The sequence below is a fragment of the Symphalangus syndactylus genome, chromosome 10 (assembly GCF_028878055.3).
Source record: "Symphalangus syndactylus isolate Jambi chromosome 10, NHGRI_mSymSyn1-v2.1_pri, whole genome shotgun sequence".
NCBI lineage: Eukaryota > Metazoa > Chordata > Mammalia > Primates > Hylobatidae > Symphalangus > Symphalangus syndactylus.
Window position 1 is genome coordinate 72992248 of NC_072432.2, and position 12176 is coordinate 73004423.

Consider the following 12176-nt stretch of genomic DNA (forward strand, 5'->3'; position numbering starts at 1 on the left):
GCGTATGTTGAACCAGCCTTGCATCCCAGGGATGAAGCCCACTTGATCATGGTGGATAAGCTTTTTGATGTGCTGCTGGATTCAGTTTGCCAGTATTTTATTGAGGATTTTTGCATCAATGTTCATCAAGGATATTGGACCGAAATTCTCTTTTTTGGTTGTGTCTCTGCCAGGCTTTGGTATCAGGATGATGCTGGCCTCATAAAATGTGTTAGGGAGGATTCCCTCTTTTTCTATCGATTGGAATAGTTTCAGAAGGAATGGTACCAGTTCCTCCTTGTACCTCTGGTAGAATTCGGCTGTGAATCCATCAGGTCCTGGACTCTTTTTAGTTGGTAAGCTATTGATTATTGCCACAATTTCAGAGCCTGTTATTGGTCTATTCAGAGATTCAACTTCTTCCTGGTTTAGTCTTGGGAGGGTGTATTTGTAGAGGGATTTATCCATTTCTTCTAGATTTTCTAGTTTATTTGTGTAGAGGTGTTTGTAGTCTTCTCTGATGGTAGAATGTATTTCTGTGGGATCGGTGGTGATATCCCCTTTTTCATTTTTTATTGCGTCTATTTGATTCTTCTCTCTTTTCTTCTTTATTAGTCTTGCTAGCAGTCTGTCAATTTTGTTGATCTTTTCAAAAAACGAGCTCCTGGATTCATTAATTTTTTGAAGGGTTTCTTGTGTCTCTATTTCCTTCAGTTCTGCTCTGATTTTATTTATTTCTTGCTGTCTGCTAGCTTTTGAATGTGTTTGCTCTTGCTTTTCTAGTTCTTTTAATTGTGATGTTAGGGTGTCAGTTTTAGATCTTTCCTGCTTTCTCTTGTGGGCATTTAGTGCCATAAATTTCCCTCTACACACTGCTTTGAATGTGTCCCAGAGATTCTGGTATGTTGTGTCTTTGTTCTCGTTGGTTTCAAAGAATATCTTTATTTCTGCCTTCATTTCGTTCCCAGTAGTCATTCAGGAGCAAGTTGTTCAGTTTCTATGTAGTTGAGCGGTTTTGAGTGAGTTTCTTAATCCTGAGTTCTCGTTTGATTGCACTTGGTCTGAGAGATAGTTTGTTATAATTTCTGTTCTTTTACATTTGCTGAGGAGAGCTTTACTTCCAACTATGTGGTCAGTTTGGGATAGGTGTGGTGTGGTGCTGAAAAAAATATATATTCTGTTGATTTGGGGTGGAGAGTTCTGTAGATGTCTATTAGGTCCACTTTGTGTAGAGCTGAGTTCAATTCCTGGATATCCTTGTTAACTTTCTGTCTCGTTGATCTGTCTAATTTTAACAGTGGGGTGTTAAATCTCCCATTATTATTGTGTGGGAGTTTAAGTCTCTTTGTAGGTCACTCAGGAGTTGCTTTATGAATCTGGGTGCTCCTGTGTGGGGTGCATATATATTTAGGATTGTTAGCTCTTCTTGTTGAATGGATCCCTTTACCATTATGTAATGGCCTTCTTTGTCTGTTTTGATCTTTGTTGGTTTAAAGTCTATTTTATCAGAGACTCGGATTGCAACCCTTGCCTTTTTTTTGTTTTCCATTTGCTTGATAGATCTTCCTCCATCCCTTTATTTTGAGTCTATGTGTGTCTCTGCACGTGAGATGGATTTCTTGAATACAGCACACTGATGGGTCTTGACTCCTTATCCAATTTGCCAGTCTGTGTCTTTTAATTGGAGGATTTAGCCCATTTACATTTAAAGTTAATATTGTTATGTGTGAATGTGATCCTGTCATTATGATGTTAGTTGGTTATTTTCCTCGTTAGTTGATGCAGTTTCTTCCTAGTCTCAGTGGTCTTTTTGATTTGGCATATTTTTGCAGTGGCTGGTACCGGTTGTTCCTTTCCATGTTTAGTTCTTCCTTCAGGAGCTCTTTTAGGGCAGGCCTGGTGGTAACAAAATCACTCAGCATTTGCTTGTCTTTAAATTATTTTATTTCTCCTTCACTTATGAAGCTTAATTTGGCTGGATATGAAATTCTGGGTTGAAAATTCTTTTCTTTAAGAATGTTGAATATCGGCCCCCACTCTCTTCTGACTTGTAGAGTTTCTGCTGAGAGATCAGCTGTTAGTCTGATGGGCTTCCCTTTGTGGGTAACCCGACCTTTCTCTCTGGCTGCCCTTAACACTTTTTCCTTCATTTCAACTTTGGTGAATCTGACAATTATGTGTCTTGGAGTTTCTCTTCTCGAGGAGTATCTTTGTGGCATTCTCTGTATTTCCTGAATCTGAATGTTGGCCTGCTTTGTTAGATTGGGGAAGTTCTCCTGGATAATATCTTGCAGAGTGTTTTCCAACTTGGTTCCATTCTCCCGGTCATTTTCAGGTACACCAATCAGACATAGGTTTGGTCTTTTCACATAGTCCCATATTTCTTGGAGGCTTTGTTCATTTCTTTTATTCTTTTTTCTCTAAACTTCCCTTCTTGCTTCATTTCATTCATTTCATCTTCCATCAGCGATACCCTTTCTTCCAGTTGATTGCATCGGCTACCGAGGCTTCTGCAATCTTCACGTAGTTCTCGAAACTTGGCTTTCAGCTCCATCAGCTCCTTTAAGCCCTTCTCTGCATTGGTTATCTTAGTTATACATTCATCTATTTTTTTTTTTAAAGTTTTTAACTTCTTTGCCATTGGTTTGAATTTCCTCCCGTAGCTCATAGTAGTTTGTACGTCTGAAGCCTTCTTCTCTCAACTCGTCAAAGTCATTCTAGGTCCAGCTTTGTTCCGTTGCTGGTGAGGAACTGCATTCCTTTGGAGGAGGAGAGGTGCTCTGCTTTTTAGAGTTTCCAATTTTTCTGCTCTGTTTCCTCCCCATCTTTGCCGGTTTTTCTACTTTTGGTCTTTGATGGTGGTGATGTACAGATGGGTTTTTGGTGTGGGTGTCCTTTTTGTTTGTTAGTTTTCCTTCTACCAGACAGGACCCTGAGCTGCAGGTCTGTTGGAGTTTGCTAGAGGTCCACTCCAGACCCTGTTTGGCTGGGTGTCAGCAGCGGTGGCTGCAGAACAGCGGATTTTCGTGAAACTGCAAATTCAGCTGTCTGATCGTTCCTCTGGAAGTTTTGTCTCAGAGGAGTACCTGGCCGAGTGAGGTGTCAGTCTGCCCCTACTGGGGTGTGCCTCCCAGTTAGGCTGCTCGGGGGTCAGGGACCCACTTTAGGAGGCAGTCTGCCCGTTCTCAGATCTCCAGCTTCGTGCTGGGAGAACCACTACTCTCTTCAAAGCTGTCAGAGAGGGAGATTTGAGTCTGCAGAGGTTCCTGCTGTCTTTTTGTTTGTCTGTGTCCTGCCCCCAGAGGTGGAGCCTACAGAGGCAGGCAGGCCTCCTTAAGCTGTAGTGGGCTCTACCCAGTTCGAGCTTTCCTGCTGCTTTGTTTACCTAAGCAAGCCTGGGCAATGGCAGGACCCCTCCCCCAGCCTCGCTGCCACCTTAAAGTTTGATCTCAGACTGCTGTGCTAGCAATCAGCGAGTCTCCGTGGGCGTAGGACCCTCCCAGCCAGGTGTGGGACACAATCTCCTGGTGTGCCGTTTTCCAAGCCCGTTGGAAAAGCGCAGTATTAGGGTGGGAGTGACCCGATTTTCCAGGTGCTGTCTGTTACCCCTTTCTTTGACTAGGAAAGGGAACTCCCTGACCCCTTGCGCTTCCCGAGTGATGCAATGCCTCGCCCTGCTTCAGCTCGTGCACAGTGCACTGCACCGACTGTCCTGCACCCACTGTTTGGCACTCCCTAGTGAGATGAACCCGGTACCTCAGATGGAAATGCAGAAATCACCCGTCTTCTGCGTTGCTCACCCTGGGAGTTGTAGACTGGAGCTGTTCCTATTCGGCCATCTTGGCTCCACCCTCTTCTTTTTTTTCTTTTTTTTTTTGAGATGGGGTCTTGCTCTTGTTGTCCAGGCTGGAGTGCAGTGGCGTGATCTCGGCTCACTGCAACCTCTGCCTCCCGGTTCAAGCAATTCTCCTGCCTTAGCCTCCCGAGTAGCTGGGATTACAGGCGCTTGCCACCACACCTGGATAATTTTTGTATTTTTAGTATTTTCTATTTTTGTATTTTTAGAGAGGGGGTTTCACCATGTTGGCCAGGCTAGTCTCAAACTCCTGACCTTATGATCCGCCTTCCTCAGCCTCCCAAAGTGCTGGGATTTCAGGCATGAGCCACTGTGCCTGGCCAGGTTTTTTTGTTGTTGTTTTTAAAGTTTTGGAGTACATGTGCAGGACGTGCAGATTTGTTACATAAGTAAATATGTGTCCCCGTGGTTGCTGCACCTATCAAACCATCACCTAGGTATTAAGCCCTTGATAACTTAGCTATTTATCTTGATGCTCTCCCTTCCTCCAAATTCCCGACAGGCCCCAGTGTGTGATGTTCCCCTCCCTCTGTCCATTTGTTCTCATTGTTCAGCTCCCACTTATAAGTGAAAACATGCGTGTTTAGTTTTCTGTTCCTGTGTTAGTGAGGATAATGTCTTCCAGCTCCCTCCATGTCCCTGCAAAGGACATGACCTCAACGATCTAGAACCAGAAATACTATTTGACCTAGCAATCCCATTAAAGAGTGTATCCCCAAAGGAATATAAATCATTCTATTATAATGGTTGCCAGGTTTTTTTTTTAACAATCAGAATTAGATTTTATAAAGTACATCATACAATACCACAGGCATCCAATAAATGGCAGCTGCCACTATTAGACTATTATTATTATTTCAAAATAATATTATTTTGAAAGAGTATTCATGTGTGTTTTCTGCATCTCCAAATTTTCTTTTAGATACATTTCTAAAATCAGAAATTTACTCTATGAAGGTTGCTTTATAAAGGTTCCCTAGAAATGTACCAATGCTCCTAGAGGCAGTGTATGCTCACAAATAGTAGAAACTGATGGTACCTTTAAGACTGTGCTTATTATTTGGCTGAGTGCAGTGGTTCACACCTGTAATCCCAGTACTTTGGGAGGCCAAGGTGGGAGCATCATTTGATCACAGGAGTAGAAGACCAGCCTGGGCAAAATAACAAGACCCTGTCTCTGTAGAAAAAAAATGCTCATTATTCTTCATACTTGTTTTAAAATTATCTTTTAATATCGTTTACCGGTATTTTATTTGCACGTTACATTTTTAACGTTTTTTTTTTGCAGCAATTAGTCTGTAGAGATTATTATTAGGAATAGTAACAGCTTGCTTGCCTTTAGTGCTAATTTTGGAATTTCTTGAGCAGACTTAATTGAGTCTGAACTGAAGTGGATACAAAATGTAGTCCAATTACAACCTATAATAAAACTTTGTATTTGTCCTAATTTCATGTATAAAATACACACACACACACACACACACACACACACACGACTTGCTGAGAAAATTGCTCCAGATAACAATTCTGTCAGCTAAAATTTGCTCCCTCGGTGCTACTGTAACAGCACTTATTACATGAGTACTATAATATAAATTAAGATAAGGGCTTTATAAGTGATGTAAGAACTTAGTTTTGTGCAGGATAAGATGTGCAAAGAAAAAGAAAGACTTTGATCTGGTGGACAACTAGCAGAAAAGCTCTAGAATAATAATAAGTAAGTGGAAAAACTTCAACAGCCAGTCAGACACAATACAGATCCATAAATACCTTTGACAATCTGATCAATTTGTAGTATATTGCCATATCTCACTTTCTGCATGTGGTTGTAATCACCTGTTTTTATGTCTGTCTCTTCCTTCTGTCATGTTATCCCTATTTCACAATCTTGAATTGGAATTTCTCCAATGGCTATCATACATTATTTGATCAACCATGTCGAAAAATTGAATAATCTAATTCCACATCCAGTACTCCTCCAAATAAACCTTGTTGATTCGTATGATTATAAGATGATTGACTTTTTTTTTCTATAGAGGTCAAAGGTACTGGGAGCAGCAAAGAAAAGCCACAGCAACATCAGTTTGACCATGAATGCTGCTTAATGGTGTGTTAAAACGCTGCAATGAACAATAACTTGCTGACATGATACCTCCTGAAGGGACACACACAAATGCTGACTCCTTTTTTTTTAATTGGTCAGTTGCATCCTATAAAATTTGGCATGAGAAATACTTTGCCCTTTCAGGTTCCTCTAGATGTAAAATCCCTCCCCAAGCAAAATCCAGACTGCTCATGTGTGATTGAAAGCGTCTCTTCCCTTTAGGGAGATGATGCACTTTCCATTTGGAAGCCATAGTTAATGTTCTGTTGGTAAACATGTACCAAGGTGATCCTTTGGTCAGTCAGGATGTTAAGATTACCTTTTTGAATATAGCAAAGTAAACAGCAGGATGATCTAACCCAGGGATTATGAAAAGAGGAGAAATGAGTAGTCTGTTGACCCATGAGGTATGAAAGAAAGATTTTCATTGGAAAAATGAAAATAACCAGAGGCCAATGTAAAACATTTTGGAAACAGAGAAAATTTTCTACTTTTATAAGTACTAAAGAAGTATTCTACTCTAAGCAGTTGAGCTGCTGTAAAACTCATTGCAAATATATTATAGAGGCTGCAATTTATATATATTGATGCAACAAATATTAATAGTAACCAGTGTCAAAGCATCTTGTAGGTTATAAACTATACTCCTAATAAAGGTGATATGTTTTTATCATATGTTTTAAAAAATAGGTAAGGAAAATGAAAGGAAACATGTATTGATTGATTAAGTGGCACACAGGACTTTAAAAATATAATACGATTTTATCATTCTTTAAAGATAACAATGAAGATTCAGGTTAACCTATGTTATATAGTCATGCTGCTAGGAAATAGAAGAGGTGATGTTTTACTTAGGTCTGAATTTTTAGCCAATGGTCTTAACAAGTTTTCAGTATTCTGCATTGTCTTGTACCAGGATTAAAAGGTAGCTCCCATCTCTGTCTTATGGTAGAAGAGCCAAGATAATTAACTAGTATACATGAAAATATACCAAATATACGGCAGACCATAGTCAATTTAGCCATAACAAAGTCACAAAAGAGGGAAAGTTCACTTTGGCATTGCCCTGTTTCCAACATGAGATTTGAACAGCACCTTAAAAGATCAGTACAATTACGGTAGATAAACATGGGAAGAAAGGCATTTTAGGCAGAAGGACAAACACTAAAAACAGAAATACAAAATACGATTAACTGGGAAGAGTAACTAATTCAGTCTTACTAGAAAATGAGGCATAAAGAGAGAAGCAGTGAAAGGTTGACATTAGGCAGTTACACACAGAGTATGGAAAACTATGAATTCCTAGGGAGAAAGGCACAAATTTATTCTGTTGGTAATTGAAGTTTTCTGCTGCAATGCTATGCTCAGAAGGCTCCTTTAGGAAGATTAATTTGGCAATGGAATGTCATATAGATGAGAACTGGGAGATACCAGAGGCATAGTTACCAAGTAGACACTTATAAGGACAGCAATTAGAGATATTTACAGTAGTATTGAAAGCTTTATGGGAAACAGAAGGTAATGAGAACTGAAAGCCTACTATGGATCAGCACTCTACTGGGTGTACTGGATGATTGAATGGATTATATAATTTACATTTCATCATCCCTGTATTATGGTAGTTGCCTTAGAAATGGAGACAAATATATGAGAACGATGCTGCAGGGAGAGAGTGAACATAATTGATTTAATATAACAAGTTAAAGAAATTAGTCAAAAATAATTCTGAAGTTTCATGTCCAGTGTTCAAAATAATATTTCAAGAAGGTTTTCAGTCGCAAATGCTGAATTCACTGTTGGAAATCTTGAGTTTGGAAGTTAGCTTTTTCTCTTATGCACAGTGGCTAATTCTGAGATGTATTTACACTATAGTCATCAGGGAGATTAGGGTCAGGAAGAACATTGAACCAACAGTAAAAATCAACAACAAAAAAACAGTGATGATGGCAGGACACTGTGCTAAAAGCCTTATCTCATGTTTCCCAGTGTAATCCTGAGATATACACATTTTTTTCAACCTACACATGTATTAATCAAGTTAGAGCATAGAAGCTATTTAGATATTTTAGTAAGGAGTGTGATATATTACATGCTTACAAAACTTTGATAGGACTGGTGAGTATGGTCCAGAGAGAACCACTACTGGATTTGAGAACATTCGGAATTATTGAAATTACAGGGAAATGCTAATTATCACTATTGCCTCCTATACCAACACAGGTAATTTTCAGGAGCTCTCCTGGAAGGTACTAAAATCTTCATAGTTACCTTCTGTCTCCACATGAAGCTGCTACTGTTAGAGCAGAATAATAGCCTCTCCTTCTCTTCTTCCTTCAAATTCTTGTACTAGTTATCTCATTGATTTGAATGTGAACTTGACTCCTGATGGCAGCTGTGTGTGAGGAATTTATTTTCTAGGCTACTTGTCTCTGAAGAAAGAGTTTAGTGCTCAATATTGATGGAAAAATACCGAACACACACACACACACACACACACACAGACACACACACACACAGACACATCTTGAAGCTTATTAAATTAATTTACATTAAGATTTTCATTGACAAATAACAGGTGCCGATTTAAAACCAAGTTTATTTAACATAAAAACTTATGGTCTTAAAAGAAATCATTATATCAAAAGATACCTGGACTCAATCGTATATTTATCATAGCACTGTACAATAGCAAAGATATGGGATCAAACTAAATGTTCGTCAGTGGTTTATTGGATAAAGAAAATGTTGTCTGTACACACACACAGACACACAAACACACACAGGAATACCATTCAGCCGTTCAAACGAATAAAATCATCTTTTGCGGCAACATGGATGGAACTGGTGGCCATAATATTATGTGAAACAAATCGAAAACAGAAAGTCACAAACCTGCATGTTCTCACTTATGAGTGGGGGCTAAATAATGTCTGCACATGCACATAGAGTGGAATAATCGATACTGCAGACTCAAGGGTAAGAGTTTGCCAGGGGTATGAGGGATGAGAAATTTCTTCACCGGTAATAATGTACATTATTCAGGTGATGGTTACACTAAAAGCCCAGACTTCACCATGATGCAATGTAGCCATGTGAAAAAGCTGCCATTGTACCCCTTAAATTTATACTAGATAAATGAATAAACAAATAAATAACATTAACAGTCTTAACTATTATATGGTACTTCCAGTAAACCAGGGACAGAGTAATGGAGTGGGCATGGCAGGTTGGTAAATCGGTACTTTGCCTGTGACATGAGAAAGCAAATGAAAGGCTTTAGTGATGGAACTCTTTGAAGGATCTACAAAAGTCCTCCATGAGAGAGTCAGCCTAGAAATCTCAAAAGCACCTATCCACATTAAAACAGTTGTATCCATATTTTGCCCTGATACTCCTTTGCCCTGATTCCACTGTGGTGGGATTTAAAATATCATGTACTTAATGGGGAAAGAAGTTACTGTGCTGAAGCGGACCACATCTCTTCTCCTAATTCAGGCAGCAGTCATTCACAGGACAAAGCGGGCGGAGCGAAGAGGAGTGTTACCTTCGGATAAAAATTAGGGCATAGATTAATATCTTATTTTAGAATTATTAGATTGAGACTGCTTTGTGACTTAAAGTTGCCTCGAACTTTCCATTACCTAAGAGTGGGAATAAAACTCATGACACTGAATTGAATTTTCGTTTTGGGCCAAGAGAAGATCACCTCCACTGAAAAAAATTTAAAGACAGAACGAGAGGTAAAAATATAGCTGCATTTGATTACATTGTGCACACTGTATGGTTAATATGACAGTTATAAGCAATATTTAGGTAACTTAGAAAATATAGGCACAGATTAAAACTTAAGGAAAACAAGAAATGGTGACAAAAATATCCCACTGCATTACACACATTAGCAAGTATTGACATTATTCCATTTTGGTTGTTTTGATGGTATTCCTAATGACATCTGGGGATCTGAAAAAAAGAAACAGAATATATAGTGACCCCAGGTCTATGTGACTCCCATATAACATGACATAGAATTTTTTCTATTTATTTGTAGTTTTAAAAAACAATATTATGCATTTCAAAATATAAAATATAATTTTGTTTACCTATGGTAAGAAACTTCTCATCCTCATGCATTTTTCACTTCTTTTGGTGTTCAAATTACTAATACTGTTAAGCAAATATCATTTCTATGTCTTGCCTTTACTTGCTTAGACAAAACCTTTGTTTTCTTCTGTGTTTCACAGTATTATACTATCACTGGTAAAATTCCATTGACATGTTTTAAATTTGAGAAACTTTAAAATAGTATTCACTGTAGAGCTTTGTGTAAAATATGCTAATAAATGTATTCTGATTTTTTTCTCACAACAGGTTCTGACTAGTTTTAAATGAGAAATTATTAAAAATGAAAATAGGAAATGAGAAGTGACAAGCCATTTTTTTCTAAAAGCTAAGTAGGCTGAAACCAATGCAGAAAATACAATTTTGTTTTTTTTTAATTATGTTTTTCAAATTTTTTTTTTTATTATACTTTAGGTTTTATGGTACATGTGCACAATATACAGGTTTGTTACATATGTATCCATGTGCCATGTTGATTTCCTGCACCCATTAACTCGTCATTTAGCATTAGGTGTATCTCCTAATGCTGTCTCATCCCCCTCTCCCAACCCCACAACACTCCCTGGAGTATGATGTTCCCCTTCCTGTGTCCATGAGTTCTCATTGTTCAATTCCCACCTATGAGTGAGAACATGCGGTGTTTGGTTTTTTGTCCTTGCGATAGTTTACTGAGAATGATGTTTTCCAGTTTCATCCCTGTCCCTACAAAGGACATGAACTCATCATTTTTTATGGCTGCATAGTATTCCATGGTGTATATGTGCCACATTTTCTTAATCCAGTCTATCGTTGTTGGACATTTGGGTTGGTTCCAACTCTTTGCTATTGTGAATAGTGCCGCAATAAACATACATGTGCATGTGTCTTTATAGCAGCATGATTTATAATCCTTTGGGTATATACCGAGTAATGGGATGGCTGGGTCAAATGGTATTTTTAGTTCTAGATCCCCGAGGAATCACCACACTGACTTCCACAATGGTTGAACTAGTTTACAGTCCCACCAACAGTGTAAAAGTGTTCCTATTTCTCCACATCCTCTCTAGCACCTGTTGTTTCCTGATTTTTTAATGATAGCCATTCTAACTGGTGTGAGATGGTATCTCACTGTGGTTTTGATTTGCATTTCTCTGATGGCCAGTGATGATGAGCATCTCTTGATGTGTTTTCTGGCTGCATAAATGTCTTCTTTTGAGAAGTGTCTGTTCATGTCCTTTGACCACTTTTTGATGGGGTTGTTTGTTTTTTTCTTGTAAATTTGTTTGAGTTCATTGTAGATTCTGGATATTAACCCTTCGTCAGATGAGTAGGTTGCAAAAATTTTCTCCCATTCTGTAAGTTGCCTGTTCACTCTGATGGTAGTTTCTTTTGCTGTGCAGAAGCTCTTTAGTTTAATGAGATCCCATTTGTCAATTTTGGCTTTTGTTGCCTTTGCTTTTGGTGTTTTAGACATGAAGTCCTTGCCCACGCCTATGTCCTGAATGGTATTGCCTAGGTTTTCTTCTAGGGTTTTAATGGTTTTAGGTCTAACATTTAAGTCTTTAATCCATCTTGAATTAATTTTTGTATAAGGTGTAAGGAAGGGATCCAGTTTCAGCTTTCTACATATGGCTAGCCAGTTTTCCCAGCACCATTTATTACATAGGGAATCCTTTCCCCATTGCTTGTTTTTGTCAGGTTTGTCAAAGATCAGATAGTTGTAGCTATGCGGCATCATTTCTGAGGGCTCTGTTCTGTTCCATTAATCTATGTCTCTGTTGTGGTACCAGTACCATGCTGTTTTGGTTACTGTAGCCTTGTAGTATACTTTGAAGTCAGGTAGCGTGATGCCTCCAGCTTTGTTCTTTGGGCTTAGGATTGACTTGGCGATGCGGGCTCTTTTTTGGTTCCATATGAACTTTAAAGTAGTTTTCTCCAATTCTGTGAAGAAAGTCATTGGTAGCTTGATGGGGATGGCATTGAATCTATAAATTACCTTAGGCAGTATGACCATTTTCACGATATTGATTCTTCCAACCTATGAGCATGGAATGTTCTTCCATTTGTTTGTATCCTCTTTTATTTCACTGAGGAATGGTTTGTAGTTCTCCTTGAAGAGGTCCTTCACATCCCTTGTAA

General features: G+C 38.6%; 2 long non-coding RNA genes across 4 annotated transcripts in view; one reads left to right on the forward strand and one right to left on the reverse strand.

Annotated features, from left to right (window-relative positions):
* LOC134731639 (uncharacterized) overlaps positions 1-12176 on the forward strand; it is a 384253-nt gene that overhangs the window by 244153 nt on the left and 127924 nt on the right. The gene's annotated exons all lie outside the window — the stretch shown is intronic.
* LOC129492314 (uncharacterized) overlaps positions 9389-12176 on the reverse strand; it is a 299404-nt gene continuing 296616 nt past the window's right edge. Inside the window, exon 5 of the long non-coding RNA XR_010114082.1 lies at positions 9389-9899. This is a non-coding gene — a long non-coding RNA (uncharacterized lncRNA). The remainder of the gene's footprint in view (positions 9900-12176) is intronic.